General features: G+C 36.3%; 1 pseudogene; it reads left to right on the forward strand.

Moving 5' to 3' along the window:
* Positions 1–5,521: 5,521 nt before the first annotated feature.
* LOC138324357 (uncharacterized) lies at positions 5,522–20,077 on the forward strand (annotated as a pseudogene).
* Positions 20,078–20,877: the final 800 nt, after the last annotated feature.

Here is a 20,877-nt window from a genome sequence, read left to right on the forward strand (position 1 = left end):
AACTTCTCTGACAATCGCTTGTCCTTCAGGAGAGCCTGCACAGGAGGAGCATTTATGGCAATATGAAGCACAGCTTCTATCATAGAATTGCTCAGGCGATTGCTTTATTTTGTTTTTATGTTCTTGAGTGCACTTGTACCTGTCTTTGGCCACGCATTTGAGATTGATAGAGAAGCTGCCACCTCAGCAACGGAGCTGATCAATGGATGGCCTGAGAAGCTGACTGAAGAACCTTACGGTTGAGGTGAAAACCGAGATACCAGTTTTCACTTCTTCTGGTATGTCCGGTTTGATCACATCAACTGTGGTATTTCAGTCTATGCCACTCTGATTTCAGTTTATCTAAAGCAAGTCCGTCATCTGGGCGAAAGTGACCTGCCATTGTCTCAATCTGATGGGTGCCATATTGCAGGAATCCTACATCAGTAGAAGAGTGAACCATTACTGTGTCAAACACTGCAAATACAGCCATTATAGCAGAACTGTCAGAAAATATATTGTCAGTGTTCTTGATCAAAGCTTCCATATAATTTCTCAACAGATTGTCAAGCTCGTCTGACGCTTTCTTGGACATCTTGATATCTGCACACATATTAGTGAAGGAGTCAATGTCTGAGGCAAGATGTTCCAGTGTTTTTTTTTACCAACACTAGCTAGAGTTTTTGTTTCGCCACATGGACAGCAGGTAAAACAGCTGAAAAGTTCAGAGCATCCTTTTAAAGATGCTCCACCGCCGACAGACCATAAATGATATTCATCATTTGAACAATAATTGGTGTTTAATCGTGTATATATATGTCTAATTCACACAAAAAATAACGTAGAATAATTTATTTTGCCTTTGGTGCATGCGCAATCAGTACTTCATTTATGTAGGAAATAGTGCCACAGAATTTTTTAGGGATGCAATTAATTATTTTTTATATTCTAAACTTAAAGTAAAATAAGAAGCTCAAACTTTTCAATGGTGCTAATGATATAAAGTAAGTAACTTTTGTAACCGAAGAAAAATAATAAACTGTTTTCGATAATGAAAAAATACCATTTGTCAGCGGTGGAGCATCTTTAAAAAAATAATGAAAGTTCTGAGAGGATAGGTTAAATATCCCGAAAGATATAGATTGTACCAAGAAACTTGATAGATTTACTTTTCTTCAAAAGACCACATGCTGTTGCATGTGTCTCAGCAAATAGTTTGTTTGTTTGTTTGTTTAATTAACGTCCTATTAACAGCTATGGTCATGTAAGGACGGCCTCCCATGTATACTGTGTGTTGCGTGTATGTTGTGCGAGGTGCGTGTTTTGGGAGACTGCGGTATATTCATGTAGTGTCTTCTTGTATAGTGGAACTTTTGCCCTTTTTATAGTAAATAGAGAGAGGGTCTGAAGAATAGCCTCGAAGTCACCATGGACTGCTTTACCAGATGCGTCTAGGCTTAGCCATATTGTTCTACAAGCCTTCTTCAGGCGCTTCTCTTCCACGCGTTTCGCACCAGCGTCAAGCATGACAGCTTTCATTTCTGTTTGCATTTTTAGGTAAGCTCCCATCCGTTTCGGCGAGTTTTCAAAAAAAATGGCCAGAGCTGACAGAAAAGTGTTTCCATAGTTTTGATTTATGATCACATAAAAATTGAATCAGAACATGATAGTGCCAGTTTATGGCAAACAAAATGGATATTGTTCAGTGTTGGATTGGTCTTCCTTAGCAATGCTGCAACGCCTGCTCTCTCCCCCGCCATCACTGCCAAGCCCAGCAAACTTATTGGGATCAAGCTGGTCATCCTCTAAAGCATGCAAAATCAGTGCAGCTATAGCTTCTGCATTTGCACCCTGGTGGTCACGCGACACATCCTGGCAAAAAAGGAATGACGTTCGAGTTTTTCTCAACTCCAAATCAAAATATTGAATGAAAGTTGCAAGATTTTCAGTGACAGAGATGTCATATACCTCATCCGTCATCAAACCATAAGCTAAATCTTCCAGAATTTTTTCTTCATGGTCTGTCCAAGACTAAGAAATATTTCAGTTTTTGACCTAGCAGATCTATGGTTGAAATATTTCAATGATTCCCCATTGAAAATACCGTATGTTCGTGTTGTGTCTTCCTGTACAGTGATATTTACGTGTAGTCAGGGCGAGCCATGCTAAATTTAGTATCGCGTCAATCTTTGTTGTCATCGACTTCGACAAATCTGTGAGAGTATTCACTAAAGAGAAAGTGTAAAGTTTTAGATATGGTTAGCATTATATTTAAAATCAGCCAAGATTGTAGCAATACCTTAGCAGAAACAAAAATGTTCCAATCTTTCTTTCGGTAAACTCTTAATAGCGACGTTTTTGGCTAAAGTTTGCACAGCATTCATCTCTGTCAACTCTCACCAAGGGCGGAGCAAGTGAACCATTGATATACTTATTTATGTAATGTTTTCGGCATGTTGAAGTTAATTAGGTACAATTCTAACGCTCTACCTGCAGGGCCCACCTTTTCGGTCGGAGTGGTGCTATTTATGTAAGAATTGTATTGGGGAAGCGGAGTGCTTTGGTCCGGGAATACGTTCTGGGGATACGATGCTCCAAATATATTGTTTGTTTGATTAATTAACGTCGTATTAACAGCTATGGGCCGGAGTCGGGGATACGACTGATGGATATAAAAGGCGGAAATCAGTCTGGCTTTAGACCTGCTCCGGGTCGCACCATTTTCGCCGTGGTTGCATTATCGGATTTTAGGCATTGTTTACTGTTTATTAGACGGTAAAGTCTTGTATAAGGTTTAGATAGAATAACTCCTTGATATTTCTCTCATATTAGATTAGAGGATAAGGATCGTTTGATTATGACAAATGGTATAATCACCTCTGTTTGTTTTTCATGCAAATAGGAGGGGGGGGGGGGGCATTTTATCACACGTGATGTTGTTTGTAGGAGGGTTGGTGTAATCACCACTAGTATCCTAGTAGAAGGGTTGATAGTAATCACCATCAATTAGTTGATGTTAGTAAGGTTATATCAAGTTCATAGTGCTTATAGGTCTTGGTAGCTTTCAGGGGTTATATAGTGAATTTAAAGTGAATAGTCGGGCAAAGAAAACCAGTCTAAATGCGTTCATTGGCCTTCCAAAAGTTCTCACATATTAATACGACGGTCAAGTTCTGCTTACGTTTCCCAGTTCTGACCATTGAAATAAAGAAAAGTTGAAAGCATTGAAAGCGAGGCTGCGTGGAAATGTAACCACGGACATAGTCAGCCGGGAGGACGTTTAAGGATTCCTATATTTAAAATTATTTTCTACGTACGCAGACAGATTTTGACGAGAAAGTTTATTTTTCTATTCCATAAGAAATTATACTGGATACATTCACACCATTTTTACCGACTTTAGCCATCCTTGCCCGACTGTTCACTTTAATTGTATTATAGCCAAGGTATTGGTTGTTTAATTAAGATTATAACTAATAGATAGCAAGATTGGCTTTATATATATTTCTGTGAACTGAACTAATGTCTAAGGAGAGATATACATATTGTACGGAATGCGAGTGAATGTTTTATGTATTTTATTATTTAGTTATTGCTGAGTTATCCAATAATCAGCATTTGCCTTTTTATATTGGTGTTGCTGGTAATTCTTTGCTGTAGGTATAAAATAGGAAGCTATTGAAATACATTGTTCCTCATTATTCTAAGTGGTGCTGATATTTGCTAGGAGATTGGAGTTTATTAAATCACTAGAGTGGTCATAATGTTGAAAGATTACTGAATCTCTACAACTATACCTGTAAATTTGTTCCAGAGGACAGTGTCCTACGTACAGCATCCAAGGTAATAGTCTGTGACTATGAATCGTTATAATGACGACAGAATCCGGACGTGGCGCGATTGTGCGTTACCACCCCCAGATATTAAACAATCAACCGCCATATTCTATTTTTGAGCACAAAAAAAGCTGGTCTAAAACGAGGCTTTAATGAACAATAAAGATGTTGATTCATATCCTTAAAAGATTTTAAAATTTAGATCATTGACATATGATGATCGTAAGCCATATTTCTCAATATTCGTTATAAAGCAAAATGTGTTAACGATAGAAGGAGTCCTACGAAAGTTTTCATTGAACGTGGCACCGCAAAGGGATGTTCTAGCTTTTCTTAAGGTATTTTTCTGATGAGGATTTTTGACATGCGAACTGGTCTGAGTGAAGGGACGTAACTCGTCTGCGTTAGAAGGATGACGTAATGTACTAACATTTAGAATGTCTCAAATATTCGAAAATAAAAGTTTATTGAAATCACAATAATTATCTTATTAAAGTAAACCACAAAAATCATAAAATAAATCAAACGAAAATTAAAAAACATGTATGTCGTAAATAAGTCCGCTTGCAATGTAAACAACAGTTGCTGTGCAAACGCTGGGAGTGCTCACCATTTCTTTATTTGGACGGATGGGGGAAATAAAAAAAAACTCAGGTACGGTTTTAAAATAAAGAAGCGGTTCAACCACCTCAACGTTTCAAACATGTTTTAGGAGACTACGGTCTATTCCTGTTGTGCCTTCTTGTATTGTGGAACTATTGTCCCTTTTATAGTGCTATATCACTGAATGTTTGTTTATTTGTTTGATTAATTAATGTCCTATTAACAGCTATGGTCATGTAAGGACGGCCTCCCATGTATGCGGTGTGTTGCGTGTATGTTGTATGAGGTGCGTGTTTTGGGAGACTGCGGAGGACGGCCTCCCATGTATGATGTGTGTATGTTGTGCGAGGTGGGTGTTTTAGGAGACTGCGGTATATTCATGTAGTGTCTTCTTGTATAGTGGAACTGTTGCCCAATATATAATGCTATATCACCGAAGCATGCCGCCGAAGATACCAAGCAACACACCCCACCCGGTCACATACTGACAACGGGCGAACCAGTCGTTCTACTCTCTGTATGCTGAGCACTAAGCAGAATCATTCAACGGAATGATGTATCGTTGGAATTCGTTTCAATGTGACATTCAGTACATGTTTAGATTCTTTTAACTTGTAAACATATTTTTTTTTTTTTTTTTTTTTTTTTTTCATGTGTCCGTAGACAATATAATTATTTAATTATAAAATTTGACAAAATGGATTCATATAAACGTTTTATTAAACTATCACATATTGTGGCTTGGTATGGATATTTTCACTATATGATATATATAAATGTCACGGAAGACTCTGGTAAAAGTGACCAAGAAGGAGTTGAAATTCGAAAACCTGACTGCATTTTGAGCTACAATACATATATGGGTGCTGTTGAAAGATGCGATGGTAACATATGACAGCTGTGATTGAAGGACTTTGTAGTGTAGGGAAAAAGTCTTTTTCCATGAGCTCGGTATTGAATTGTACAAAATAAGAAGCAATCAACTTGTCCTGCAGGGAGTGTGTCCTTCATCTTGAGGTAGGAAGAGAAAATCAGCAGAAGTTCTGCAAAGATTCAGAGCTAAATACTTTATCTGTCACTGCCATCTTCAGGAAAGAGGGATCATGCAAAGCGACGATGAGTCATATGTGGGCCTGGTGAAGCAGAGTTGTTCCGAACCGCTCATCCAGAGGAACCAGTATCAAAACGAATTGAACGGGAAACCTGCTTTCAGTACAAACAATGTCAAGTGGCACTGCATTGAGCCAGGCTTTGAACTTTTTCACACAAACGTCTTAAGTCTGTTCTGGAGGAGTAAACTTTAAATCTCCATAAAATTGTAGACAGTTCCACTGTGTTATTCTTAACAAGTTTACCACAAACTGTTACTGCTGACATTTTTATCACACGTATTCTTGAATGTTCAATGTATTGGAATGATTTGTTTGATTAATTAACGTCCTATTAACAGCTATGGTCATGTAATAACGGCCTTCCATGCATGCAGCGTGTTTGTTGTGCGAAGTAAGATGCGTGTTTAGGGAGACTTCGGTATATTCATGTTGTGTCTTGTATAGTGGAACTGTTGCCATTTTAATAGTGCTATATCACTGAAGCATGCCGCCGAAGACACAAAGAAACACACCCCACCCGGTCACATTATACTGACAACGGGCGGACAAGTCGTCCCACTCCCGGAATGATGAGCGCTAAGCAGGAGCAGAAACTACCACTTTTATAGACTTTGGTGTGTCTCGGCCAGGGGACAGAACCCAGAGCCTTCCTCATAGTGGCGAACGCTCAACTCAAGGCCAAAAGTGAGGCATTAGGAAAAATAAAGTCAGTTAGGAAGAAAAGAAAAGATAATATCCTAAATTTAGTCTCCTTTTACGGATTATGCAATAGGGGCAGGAGGTACAATTCTAATGCCCTACCTGCAATACCAATATTGGAATGCATCTCCCATAGTTTTTTAAGGAAGTGAGTTTACAGTGGTTACAGAGAATAACTGTAATTAATATCTCGGAACAAATATTACATGAAAGAATTTTTATAATTTTTATTGACTGAAGAATATTTGTTCTCCCCGTGCTGTCGTAGTTTATTGCTAGTTTGTCCGAATATGTGGCAGTTGCCGTATAAACGGGCTTCTTCGCAAATCAAGCCTTTTCCTACTTGATGCACACCCAAGCTGGCTTCGTGTCCCATTGTTAAGCAGATGAATCTTAAATTACAATATAATGAATTTGGCCTGCTGGTAGGGCGTTAGAATTGTACCTGCTGTCCCTATATCATGATCGTAAAAGGAGATTAAATTTATGATCTTATCTTTTCTCTTCTTCCTAACTGACTTCGCCCGTGTGAGGAAGGCTCTGGGTTCTTGTCCCCTGGCCGAGACACACCAAAGTCTATACAAGAGCTGTTGGAGAACAGCAAAGCTCGCCTATTCAAAAGAAGTTTATGTTCAAGTATTTACTATTTAAACATGGAAATATGACAAATTAACAGACTCAAAAAAAACCTAAAGGGCCCCAAATTGGTTGTATATTATCACGTTCAGCATCCATACACATTAGGAAAATAAAATCATAAACATTTATGATGACTTAAGCTAAACAATAGACAAAATAGAAACTTGCTCAAAAAATTTAACATGGAAATATGACAAATTAACAGACTCAAAAAAACCTAAAGGGCCCCAAATTGGTTGTATTATCACGTTCAGCATCCATACACATTAGGAAAATAAAATCATAAACATTTATGATGACTTAAGCTTAAACAATAGACAAAATAGAAACTTGCTCAAAAACTTTAACGTGAAATGGGACGCCAACGCTGACGCCGATGCCGGGGTGACAACATTAGCTCCCTCTATTCTTCGAATAGGCGAGCTAAAAAGTGGTAGTTTCTGCTCCTGTTCAGCGCTCAGTATACAGGGAGTGGGACGACTGGTTCGCCTGTTGTCAGTATAATGTCACCGGGTGGGATGTGTTGCTTGGTGTGTTCGGCGGCATGTTTCAGTGATATAGCACTATATAGAGAGCAACCAACTAAATAATTTTACATAGACCAGTGTTAAACATCGTTAGTACTGTATTATTAAAACAAAGGAATATAAGTTAGCTATTGTGTTCTATAATTAAAGTCTAGGTTCTCATATATCACTAGATAGAAAAAAAGTTTGGGTCCTACTACTCAAACTCCACCCAGGGTAGCTTATTGAAATCAGACGCATTTTGCACTAAAAAATCCTGAAATTCTAATAATTTTACCTATTCATTATCAAAATTGATATTTTGAACCTAAATCTCAATATGAATTTCCAAATAAGGAATAAATACCTGTCAGAAAACATTCTTAATTTTTAAATTCATAATTAGCCAGCTAATCAGCGGCCGGGTTAAAATTCTATCCCGGGCTCAATCTTGTATACACGGGCCATTTCGAACGTCTTTTTTTTTTAGTTGGTTGTTCCCTAAAGAGGGCAACAGTTCCACTATACAGGAAGACACAACATGAATATACCGCAGTCTCCCAAAACATGCACCCAGAACAGCATACATTGGAGGCCGTTCTTACATGACCATAGCTGTTAATAGGACGTTAATTAATCAAACAATCAAACATTGAAAATGTAATATTTCGCACGTAATATTTCATACGCACATGCACATCTATGAATAAAAAATGAAGATGAAAGAATCTGGTGGGAAAAATGAAAGTGCCCTTCAGAGGAAAACATTATATAACTGTGATTTACAATAAAAACTTTCAAGCAAAACAGGTTTAAACATTTTAAAAGCATTTTGAATTTTTTCTCCTGAACAATTCATAATTCAGACATAGCCAGAATGAGAACATATATTATTACTAGGGTTAATAATCTTAAGTTTTGTCTCCTTTTACATGCAGTCGGGCCGGCAGGTACAATGCTTTAATGTCTTTTTAATGTTTATTTGTTTGATTAATTAACGTCCTATTAACAGCCATGGTCATGTAAGGACGGACTCCTGTGTATGTTATATCTTGCATGTCTGAAGTGCGAGGTGCGTGTCTTTGGGGACTGCGGTATATTCGTGTTGTGTCCTTGTATTCTGGAATGCTTGCCCTTTTTAAAGTGCTATATCACTGAAGCATGCTCCTTACAGGGGCGAGCGCTCAATAGAAGACCAAATGTGGGGCGGTGCCATGGGAGAAGTGAAAAGATAGTATCCTAACTTTAGTCGCGTATTACGATCATGCAATAGGGGTAACATGTACAAATATTAAATATTGGATGTCCGTAGCACCTTTGCAAAGATAGGTGGCACTGGTAGTGGCGTAATGTTTGCTATTTTAGACAGAAAGGTAGATATCTGACTCTATAATAATTTCTCATTCATTGAGATGTATGTCAGACTTGTCGTTACCTGACATTTACCAAAATCATAAACGTCAGGCATATTGGGTTTCAATTTGTTTGTTTGATTAATTAACGTCCTATTAACAGCTATGGTCATGTAAGGACGGCCTCCCATGTATGCGGTGTGTTGCGTGTATGTTGTGCGAGGTGCGTGTTTTGGGAGACTGCGGTAAATTCATGTTGTGTCTTCTTGTATAGTGGAACTGTTGCCCTTTTTATAGTGCTATATCACTGAAGTATGCCCCCGAAGACACCAAGCAACACACCCCACCCGGTCACATTATACTGACAACGGGCGAACCATTCGTCCTAAGTAATATAATAATACATACTGATTAAAAATTTATCTTTTACAGACATCATTGCAACAACAGATCGATAAAATCGTTCGACATATTTCTCGCGTTACTAAACACCGATCAATTAGTTTGGCCAAACAATCTGAGAATAATCTATCCTTATAAGGAAGTGCACGTCGGTCGAGTAGAGTTATAACTAGCTACATGTGCGTTTATTTCTAGATAAAAGTTGTGAGGGCGAAAAAGGTCTTGAAGAACAATCTTTTTTTGCATCTTTCCACTGGATACTAGGTTTAGAGTTTTAACGCACTACATAACTAAAATCATATTTACGGAGTCAACACTATTGCTGAAGCATTGAATTTCCTCTGCTGAAAAAGACGTGTTTATATATCTTGATCTGATAATTGTGATGCTTCAACATTGTCAAAGATTGTTTTTCTATTCTATTTGTTTGTGGACGTTTGGCGATAATTTATTGATTGCCCGATTGAAAAACTGCAGTGTGTTAGCGTTGTGGTTTCTTGTATAGCTAATGAAGTAATAATAGTTCTATTATTTTTTTACTTGGACAGGCCCATGGTATATTTTTGGATACAAAGTCAAGATTTATCTCGAAAAAAAAATTGGGCCTGTAGTAATATGAAAAGTAATTGATCCACCTTTTAAGTACTCCATGTTAACAAGTATTGTCGGTTTCTGCCTTCAGGAACCCTATTGTGTTTAATCAACTTTATTTTATATATGACACTGTTTTTTTTTTTCAGAATATACTAGAGACTGCCGTGAAAAAATCTGGGAAAGCTATATAATTGCTGTGGACCAATTCAAGTGAGGAAGTACAAAATACAACTTGTCCTGTGAACTCAAACGCCCCGGGGGGTAATTTTCTTTAATATTTTACTGTGAGTATTTTTGGACTTTTCTGTTTTAAACAAACACAAAAAAAGGCAATGGAGAATGATTAGGACACCATTGGTATGTCGGTAAGTGTTTGGCAACTGTTCATTTGCATCCACCTGTTCTTGGTGTGTGAATCCAATTTCTCTTTTTTTTTTTTTCATTAAACTTATCTTTAATGACCATTTTATAGGTTTCAGGGGGTCAAATTATGTGTTAAAAAATTGTTTAAAATGATTTTTTTCTCGTGCCAAAAAAAGAATAATTTAAAAAACCTATTGCAAGAGTTTGAAGATTTTCTGTCATTCCGGGGGGCCTGAGGCCCTGCATAGTTGATGATGTTTGCAAAATAAAAAAAAAATAATAATTGTTCATCCCAACATAAATGACCGTATTCAAGCCTTTCGAGATAATGTGCAATCTTGGATGAAATCCGGTGTGGTTTTTGCCAGGGAAAAATGTCAACGGAAGTTAGGGTTGTATATCACATCAAAAGTTAAGGTCACATAAAAACTTGTGGAATTGTCCGCCATTCAAAAATGCTGTGATATTACTTTTCTGCCAGTAAAATGGCAGGACTGACAAACTATTGTGTTTAGATTAAAATCCCAAGTTTAACTTGGGGATGAAACAGCTGCTGTTTTTTTCATGTAAGAATACTGTATTATTTTAACATTCACATGTTGATTACACATCTCAGAAAGTCTACCAAGAAGGACCGCCAGCATTATTGTATTTTGACCTCTGGCTGGCCTAAACCAGACACAAAGGGTATATGTATTGTATTGCTGTGGACAATATCAAGTGATGAGTACAAGTACAGAAAATACAAACCATTACTAGGCATATTGTTGTCACTGTTTGTGGAGATTATGAAGCATAGTTGTACAAGAAATGATCGTAAGATTGACATGAACATGTTCTATTTTTTGGAACATCATACCATTATGCACAATTGTTCAGGGTGCTATGTGTACTACACTAGTAACAGCTATTTATAGCTAGATGACCATTTAGGCCCATTTGCCCCTTGTTCTTTATGTCAACTATTTGTGTAATCAATAGAGAATGTGATAGTGTTCATACATGATAACATTGTATTGTATTGTATTATACATTTATGTATGAACTATGTAAAATATCTTGTTATACATTAAATAATAAATAATTCGCTGATATATATATATTATATTTGTAGGAGGAAGTTGAAATGGTATGCCAAAAGTTTGGTTGGGAAAACACAAATTCCTATCATCCAAAAGTGACCCATCTGGTCATGAAAACAGGTAAGAAATGGACAAATGACATTTTAATTGCCTTTTGTCTGCCGTCTGTCGTCCATTCTTTTCAATAATCAAGAGACCCAAGGTCATTAAACTGGGACAGTGTGAGAGGCATGACCTTATAGCAGGTTACGGGGCCACACTTGTCAAATCTGTTAATATAATAACAAAAGCATGGACTATCAAATAGTATTGCAGAACTCAGGTGAACATTCAGACAAATTATGTAATAATTTGAACATAAATTACATGGTTAAAACTTAAATATTATTTCCTTCTGGTAACTGACTTACTCACTTCTGGATATATATGCAAGAAATATGAATTCATTTTAACAGTTCAACAGAAAATAAATACCAGTAAAGACTCTTTTTGCCAATTGTAGAACCTGAAGAGAGCAGAATGTGTGAAAGAACATTGAAATTTCTCCAAGGGATATCTCGCCATGTATTCATAGTAAATTTTCTATGGATTCAAAACCAGGGAAATACAGGAGCTTACCAACCAGAGGTACCGGTACTCAAAACTTCAGGTCACTACACATCTGCAACTAATATTAATTTTAATCTGATCGTTACTGTACCATTAGTAACTTAGAGTGTCTGATATTTTCCATCTTATCTATATCTAGTATAGTGAGCTATTATGCTTTGTAACAAGACGGATTTCTTCCAAAGTTTGACGTGAAAAATGATTGGGGGAGGTCAATCATATATGAGCCTGGTCCAACCCCAGGGGACAGGGGCGGAGTCCCAAATGCAGCACATAGCTAAAATTTTGGTTTAAAACACACTACTCCTTAAAATGAAAATGGATTAAAAACAAAACTTGATCTGAAACATCACTGGTTGCAGTCACAAAAAATTTATATAAATGATGATGGATTGAGGAACGTGTTCCTGCTGTAAGATTTTGTCAGATGCCTGTTCAGGCCTATAAATATCTGGTTGCTGGAGAAATCTTCAGACTAATCATGAACAACCATGGATAGGTTACAGAGTAGGGGATACAACAAAATTTGGCTTATGAAATTATTATGGTAGATTCAACATAAAAGCATTTTATATGCATAAATGGGAGAGGTTATAAGCTTGTTTTCACAAAATTATGTTACCACTTAGTTTATTTTAATATCTGTTGCCCTCCTATCTGACAGAAAAACTACGAGATTGTTGGGGATACCGTTTCCATGAAAAAACACCATGGACCATACTTGTCACGGACACAACCTAACTTTCTTCTGCTCAAAGGTTTCTGTATTTATCTCATTGGACAGGCTGAAGATCTTACAAAAGGTAAGCAAAACAGTTGTCTTAAGAAAAAAGACTTTGCATTCATGTGACATTTTGAGAAAGACATTCTGGTGCATACATGTGTTTCAACTCGTTCGTTCTCATCATTGTCATTCAACATATTACATTTTTAAATAAATGCTGTTGAAAAGACTTTCTAAATACTTCATTGAAAATACCGAAACCGACCGGCGAGCGTTGCACTCTGAGAGTGGAACCATTTGTCTAACTTGAGTGGTTTACTGTTAAGATTGTCTCGGTCTCTGTCAGAGAGTGCCAGAAACAGTTTAAGATGCTATTTGTCTAGCTATTTAAGGAGATTGATGTTTAATACCATTGTTATAACTTTTTACAGTACAATAATCTGAACAGCTGTTATGTCCGTGTTACACTAAATTAAAACTTAATCAAATTGATGTTTCAGATGATCTAAATAGAACTTATTACAGCTTGTGGAGGTGAAGTAATTAGTTCATCAAAAGTGTGTCAGGTTCTGTTGTTGTGACATGCTAAACAAAATGAAGGTGAAGATATATGATAGTGTTATCATCCATGATGAAAGGGATGAAGTGTAAACGGTAAGGAATTTGTTCAAATGTTTGGCTGTTATGATATAGATAGTAGTCATTCTTTACTGATTTTAATATGTGATTAGGACACAGTAATAAAGTTAATTTTTAGTAGGTCCCTTAAACAAAGTCTCGTGTGGAACTTTCTAATTGCCCTTTTGTCCGTCGTGCGTTCATTAAATAAATTTATATTTTATGACATCTTCTCGGACACCCCCTAACCAATTTTCAGTAAACTATTTGGCAGGAACATATATGCCCTGGCCAAGGGTGCAACCAAAATTGTGAATAATATAGTCCCCACCCAACCCTATCATGGAACTGAGGTGGGCGGCCTAAAGGGGATCAAATAGACTGAAATTCAAAAAGCTTTCTTCCTAGACCTTCCAAATACTGTAGAATTCCAGGTACATTGCTGGTAGTTTATATATAGGGACAATCAAGTTATTGGCTATTATTTGTTATGATTTTAATAACGGGGATAAATTCATTTAAATCCGTAAGACATCATCTGCTTGGGTTGAACAGTTTGGATGGAATGCAACACGTTGGGTCCTGACTGACCCAAATGAACAAAACCTTTTTTTATATTTGGGCAGGGCCTAAGAAAGGTCAAATCGAAACAAACTCAAGGTGACCGTTTAAGCTTATGGACCTCTGTGTAATGCTCTTCCAAGTCACAGTAGTTTAGGAATTAATAATATACAATCATAACAACTTCCAACATTTAAGTGGAGAGAAAAGTTGATCATTTTCATTCCCATCTATGTCTTATAAAAGTTATCCCAAAGAATATTTTACACTACAGTATACTTCCTTTATTGTGCCAGTATTGTACGAAGCAGTCGGATGACTGTATAAGGCCTCTTGTTTTAGCATTTGAAATGTACACATGTTTAGAGGTGATGCTGTAAAATCAGTATTGATGTGACTCATTACAACTTCACATTGTATTTTTTTCCTTTACGAAATTGTAGAAGTCTACAAAGATTATGGTCTGCATGCTATATCCAGGGATTGGATAATTGATTCGCTGACGTGCTTTGCTGTTAAGCCAATGGATACATATAGACATGTAAGTTTTCAAGAAATTGATACATTCTACCCAGAAAACATTGACTCCATTGTTGAAAATGTAAGGTATATTTATTCTTAAAATGATTTCCATGAAATCCAGCTAATTTTAATTCTTACCTTTGCCTCTCTAAAAAAGTCAAAACCTAGCATAGATGATAAGTAATTAGATTTCTGTCTTTTAATAGTGGTACTTGTAGTATCAGATTTTATTTATAACTAAGTTTGTGATGAGCTAGAATAGCCCTTAGTAATAGATTGGCTATTTTGAGCCTGCATAAGTAATGCGATAATGTGACATAGTAATTTATCTAGTTCATGATTTAGATGAGGACCACAAAGTAATTCAAAGAAGAGATTCTGTACTAGAAGAAAAGAAAAGATTAAAGAAAAGGGACTCTCTGGCTCTAGTTCTGATATTAGATGAGGAAGACTCTGAATGACATTCTGATTTAGATGACCTGAAGACTCTTAGATTCTGATTTAGATGAGAGATGGCAATGATCATCAAGAGGGAAAAGACAGAGAGATGAGGAAGACATTGCAAGCAAAGAAGAAAAGTAGAGTTCAAAGAATGCAAGCAAAGACTTCAAAGGAGGAAAATACCTACAGACTCTAGTTCTGATTTAGTTGAGGATGGCATTGAGTTCTGATTTAGAGACTGACTCTTTTCTTGAAGGCATAGATCATGACGAGAATGACATTGCAAGCAAAGTAGATTCAAAGAGGAAAAGACGTACAGACCTCTAGTTCTGATTTAGATGAGGAAGGCATTGATCATGACGAGAATGATCATTGCAAGCAAGTAGATTCAAAGAAGAAAAAGAACTACAGACTCTAGTTCTGATTTAGATGAGGAAGGCATTGATCATGACGAGAATGAACATTGCAAGCAAAGTAGATTCAACAGAAGAAAAGACGTACAGACTCTAGTTTTCTGATTTAGATGAGGAAGGCATTGATCATGACGAGAATGACATTGCAAGCAAAGTAGATTCAAAGAGGAAAAGACGTACAGACTCTAGTTCTGATTTAGATGAGGAAGGCATTGATCATGACGAGAATGACATTGCAAGCAAAGTAGATTCAAAGAGGAAAAGACGTACAGACTCTAGTTCTGATTTAGATGAGGAAGGCATTGATCATGACGAGAATGACATTGCAAGCAAAGTAGATTCAAAGAGGAAAAGACGTGCAGACTCTAGTTCTGATTTAGATGAGGAAGGCATTACCCGTGATGTCAATTTCAACTCGCTTTACATAAAAAAATACAAAGTAAAGAAACCAAGATCTAAGCCAGGTCAGAGCAAAGGTGTACGAATATATGACAACTACCATGCTTGTTTCTTTTGTGAGAAAATTGTCCTGCATATTAATGAACACTTAAAAACACATAGAAATCAGGACATGGTAAAAAACATTCTTAAAGGTGAATGTCAAGATTTCACATTGCTAAGGAAGCTTGGAGACGATCGCCATAATAGGAAATGTGTAGAGATGAAAAAGGGAGAGATTATCTTGGCCAGACGTCCAACAGGAAAGTTTGATGTTAAAGATTACGGTCCATGCCCTGATTGTCGGGAATGGGTGATGCTGGAACATATGAAGCTTCATAATAAACATTGCCAAATCCATGAAAATAAAACTGTTAAGCCGAAAGGGAAAGATCTGGTATTTCAAGCACAGGTTTTAGCTGGTCATTTTAAGAATGAGCCATCAACTCTCATGTGCAAGGAAGTGCTCCCAATTATGACCAGGGATAATATATCAGAAACTGCCAAGAATGATCAGCTTATAATGGCCCTTGGAGAAAGCTGGTTAAGACGCAATAGAGGAAATGTGGAGAAAAGAAAATACTACGCCAGCGCACGAATGAGGTTGTGTGCTAGGCTCTTCCTTGCCCTTCAAGGCATAAAGTCTAATGACAGTGAAGATGAAAAGACCAACCTGAAAGAGGTTGAAAATGGTGAGGAGGAAAATGAAGAGTTTGCCCCTGAAGGACAAGTTTCCAAAGCAAATAACTTCCAAGAACTATGGAATTATCTGAGGCCAAAACATTTCGATGCTATTGTGTTGGCAGCAATCAAATGTGCAATCCCCAATGCAGATGATGAGGATGACTTGCTTGCTCCTTCAAATGCAATTAAACTTAAGTATGACCTGCGGCGCCTGATCAACAGCAAGTGGGCCACACTTGTCAGGAATGCAGTGTCGGAGGATGAGGAAGCAAAGGAATGCAAAACTTTGTTAGCACTCATGGACTTGGAATGGGAGGAAAAGTTACGCGTTTTGCCAGATTAGTTTTGGCAAGGAGAAAATATGAATGTGTCATGGAGATACCATCACCAAAAGACATAGAAACCATTACAAGTTACTTGACAAAGGAACTGAAAGATCTTCCACATAAACCAGAACATTACAGAAGGCTTGTAGTACTCTGCCAGGCTAGACTTTTGCTTTACAACAAGAGGAGGTCTGGAGAAATCGAAGCTATCAAGTGAGTATTGTAAAATTGTTTGTTCTTGGTGATATAGTGAAGATATGCAATATGTGTGATATGGTACAATAGTCATCACAACAGTAATTACCCTATTACAACAAGTTACAAACACGAGGTCATCGTCATCACTTTCATATATCATTTGAATTATTATTATTATGTACATAGCACAGAACTTCTTGAAACCAGATATAGCATGTTGTGAGTTGATGATACATGCTATTCAACTGCATATATATATTAGAAGCTTAAAACTCAAAATTGAGAACCTTGTGAATGTGTCTATATGTATATCATTCAAAGACCGAATGTAGATTTCAGTTCCTGTCTTATTGGTGTTTGCAGGCTGCAGTCGTATGCTTCCAGGAATACAGAAACTGACGATATTGATGAATCACTGAAATCAGGCCTGTCTCTTGTGGAAAAACATCTACTGGAATCTCAAGAATTCTTTCAAGTGAGAGGAAAGGTAAAATGAATACCAAGCTAGTACAGATACTGTTTTGATTACAAGGGAAGATTGTGATATTGTGATTAAATCACCTTTCATTGATGCTGCAAGGTGTGGATAAAAACTTTATTACAAATGATCATTACATAAGTTGAAAGCATTGTTTGGTGGAAAAGTCTGAACAGAATCTTTTATAGGTGAGACTTATTGCTTTGAATGATTAAGATGGACCTTCTAGGCTTTATAAAGAGAATTTAGTCATTGTGAATCAAGTACTCTGCTACTCTTGATAAACCGTTCAGGAAAGATTGTTTTGTACTGGCAACAAAATAAACACTTGAAAGCCAATATGATTTACATGAATTTAGACATCTAAATATGCATTCTGGTTTACCAATTTCATGGCACGATAGTGTTGTTTTTGATTCCTTGTATTGGTATTGATTGTGGAGAAGAAGAAAAAAAGAAAAAACAGAAAAAAAGATGCACACACCCTCACAATATTGCACTCATCCTCCACCACAACAAAACCTTTTGCCCAAATTTTGGGACATCCATCAACACACTGTAGTTTTTGTTTGACTGGATGTCTGATCATGTTTTGTAACTTTTTCATTCAGAGAGGTAGACCAGTTCCTGTGATCATCCCACCAGATACAAAGGAAGTTTTGAAGTTTCTTGCATCTGCAAATGTGAGAAAACAATCTGGGATAGCTTGTGGAAATCCATACCTCTTCCCCAATTCCTGGTAATTAGTACTGGTTTAATACGACTGATTCCATTTATTACAGCATTATTAATATGTCTTTATCATAAAAATCTACTCCAAAGATAAATTATTTAAATGATTCTTTTACCCCTATAAATGTTAACAAAACCTGTTTCTAGTAGTCCTGAAATGACAAATTATTAACCAAACTGAAACTTAAAATGTTTATCTTAGAAGTGACATAGTAATAACTGTAAATGAACTTTATCCTACAACAGTGAAAGGAAAGAAAGATAATTTAAGTCAATGTGGCCCTTTTGGCCCCCCCCCCCCCCCTCAGTCCTGTGGGTTTTTTTTGATATATATATATATGTATAAATGTTCATAATAAACATTGCTGATTTTGGTTTTTTTTTTTTTTTTTTTTTTATTAGTGAATCACTATGCCAGGGCATACGAGTCCTTAAAGGCTATCTGTGCAGAACTTGATCTGGTTGCTCCACACAGGATTACTTCTGTCAGTATGAGGAAATATATGGCAACTCTAACACAGGTAAACTTTTCATTTCTGATAAAAGTTTTTTCTCTCTGAACCTAGCATTTTATTTTTAATCTCTTTTACAAATTAAAACTAGTAAGAAATAGTGAAAGTCTTGTACCTGTTGTATATTAGGTCCTTTTTTAGGTGGTCATGCTTTGTCTCTCATCGCCGTCCACCTTGTATAAACCTTCACATTTTAAACTTTTCCAGTTTCACCAGTGGGATTTAGCTGTATTCTAAACAAAGTTGTCAATATTTTCATGTAGTCTTGTTTCATTTATACCTGTTAGATACTCAACTTGGACAAGCACCAATTGGAATGGGTATATAATCATTTAGGACACACTAGAAAGGTTCACCGTGAACACTATCGACAAACAAGTTCCTTGATCGAGAGGACGCAGATAAGCAAGTTGCTCCTTATTCAGGACTTGAACCTAACATCTCAATTCAAGGGGAAGAAAATCGAGGACCTTGACATACAAGGTAATAATACTTCATCATATGAATAATTTGGCTCTTCCTTGTTGTTTCTGTTTTAAATCTGAAAGTACAGATTGCCTGTATGTATGTTATTTGACCTATATTGGTATATTGATCTCGACTGATTAAAAAGTCCTGAGCAAATTGATATTTTCTGTTGTACATACAATATCTTCCTTCGTTGGAAAAATACACTGATATTGAGATTAAATTTGTATGAATTGTCAAAATGACTATAACAGTACAACAGCACAAAAATAATGATAAGCATAAACTCGATTACAAGTTATATTTGGATTAAACATATTGTCTTCTTGTATAACAACAATAAATATTAATTGTATAATACAGCAAGTGACTTTCTATTTGTTTTACATAGACATAGTGATGCCTGTCAAAATTGAGGATGCCCAATCAGATCAACTGTAAGTTTTCTTAGGTTGTAAATGATAATTTATTGTTATGCACAATCATGGTGACAAATAGGTGTGCAAGCATGTTATGCTAAACAAATATACTATTCATATAACATTTTATAATATCTTTACGTCAAATGTATATAACTTCATATGCTGTTGTGTATGCCCATACCGAAATAAAGCATGCTTTTATGATTATAAAATTAATATTTATTTTAATGTACATCAAGTGTAAAGACATCGTGACCTATGCATTGATTTTATTTTTTATTTATTTATTTTTTAATCAGATCCATACCTTTGGACAGCTTAACTGTCGATCCTGAGGAAGTTACCCATGTAGAAGCCACAGACATTATGGAAACAGCAGAGGAGGAAGAGGAGGAGGGAGAGCAAAATGATTTGGCAGTTAAGAAACGTTGTGTCCGTCAGAGATGGACAAGTGATGAAATACAGGAGTTAAAGAAATGGTTCAGTGGTTTTCTACAATCCAAAACAACACCACGACAAGATGCAATCGAACAGGCAAAGAAGAAAAGTAAACAAAGCTGGTGGAGTAATCCATTTCCGAGCTAACCACCTTATAGTGAAAAAAATATCCAACATGAACCATGCAAATAATTGAGGTACATTATCCTAAACAAGTTTTGGACTAAAGTAGATGTGCTAAAGTTTCTGGATTTCTTACAAACCCAACAATACATGTCAGAACTAACCTAGCCAAGTGGCCATTTATTTGTAAAATGGGGGGGGGGGGGGGGGGGGGGAGAAGCACTGAAGTCCAGATTGTTGTTAGCATGTAAGAGCGGTCTTATTGTCACTGTAAATGTTATTTTTGTAATTAGTATTAATAGGTTTGGAGTTCAGTACTGTTGACAACATAATTGGATATTATGTTGATATACATGTATGTCTTAAGAGCTGTCATACTTTATTTTGATTTACATCTTTATCAGCTAATTACCTTGTGTTTTGTTAGAGAGTAGATATAAAAAACCTACCAGATAGACCAAAGATAATTGTCAATGTTTTACGCATTTCTTTTGCACATTTCAATTTTTAAGTTCTTCCAAAAGGTCTGTTTTGACTTTGACTTTGACCTATTTGATATTTTTCTGTGTTCACTACCATTTTAAAAGCAAAAAGTTATGATTCCACATCGCTGATAATATAAAAGTATCTGTACACAAACAAGACATGACACAGAGAAATACAGAAATGTAAAGGACTTTTTCAACATATTTAGACATTGGCATCAAAAAGATAAATGTTCTTCCTCTGGGTACTTGCCATTTGATGTAATCTGTTTTACAGATTTCATTATAATTAATATTCTCATGATTATGTAAACTTTTATTAAAGATGCTCCACCGCCGACAGAGCATAAATGATATTCATCACTTGAACAATAATTGGTGTTTAAAAGTGTATATATATGGCTAATTAACAGATAAAGTAATTAAATAATAATTTCATTTTGCCTTTGGTGCATGCACAATCAGTACTTCATTCCATATAGGATATAGTGCCGCGGATTTTTTTCGGGATGCAATTA

This window comes from Argopecten irradians, chromosome 5, assembly GCF_041381155.1.
Source record: "Argopecten irradians isolate NY chromosome 5, Ai_NY, whole genome shotgun sequence".
NCBI lineage: Eukaryota > Metazoa > Mollusca > Bivalvia > Pectinida > Pectinidae > Argopecten > Argopecten irradians.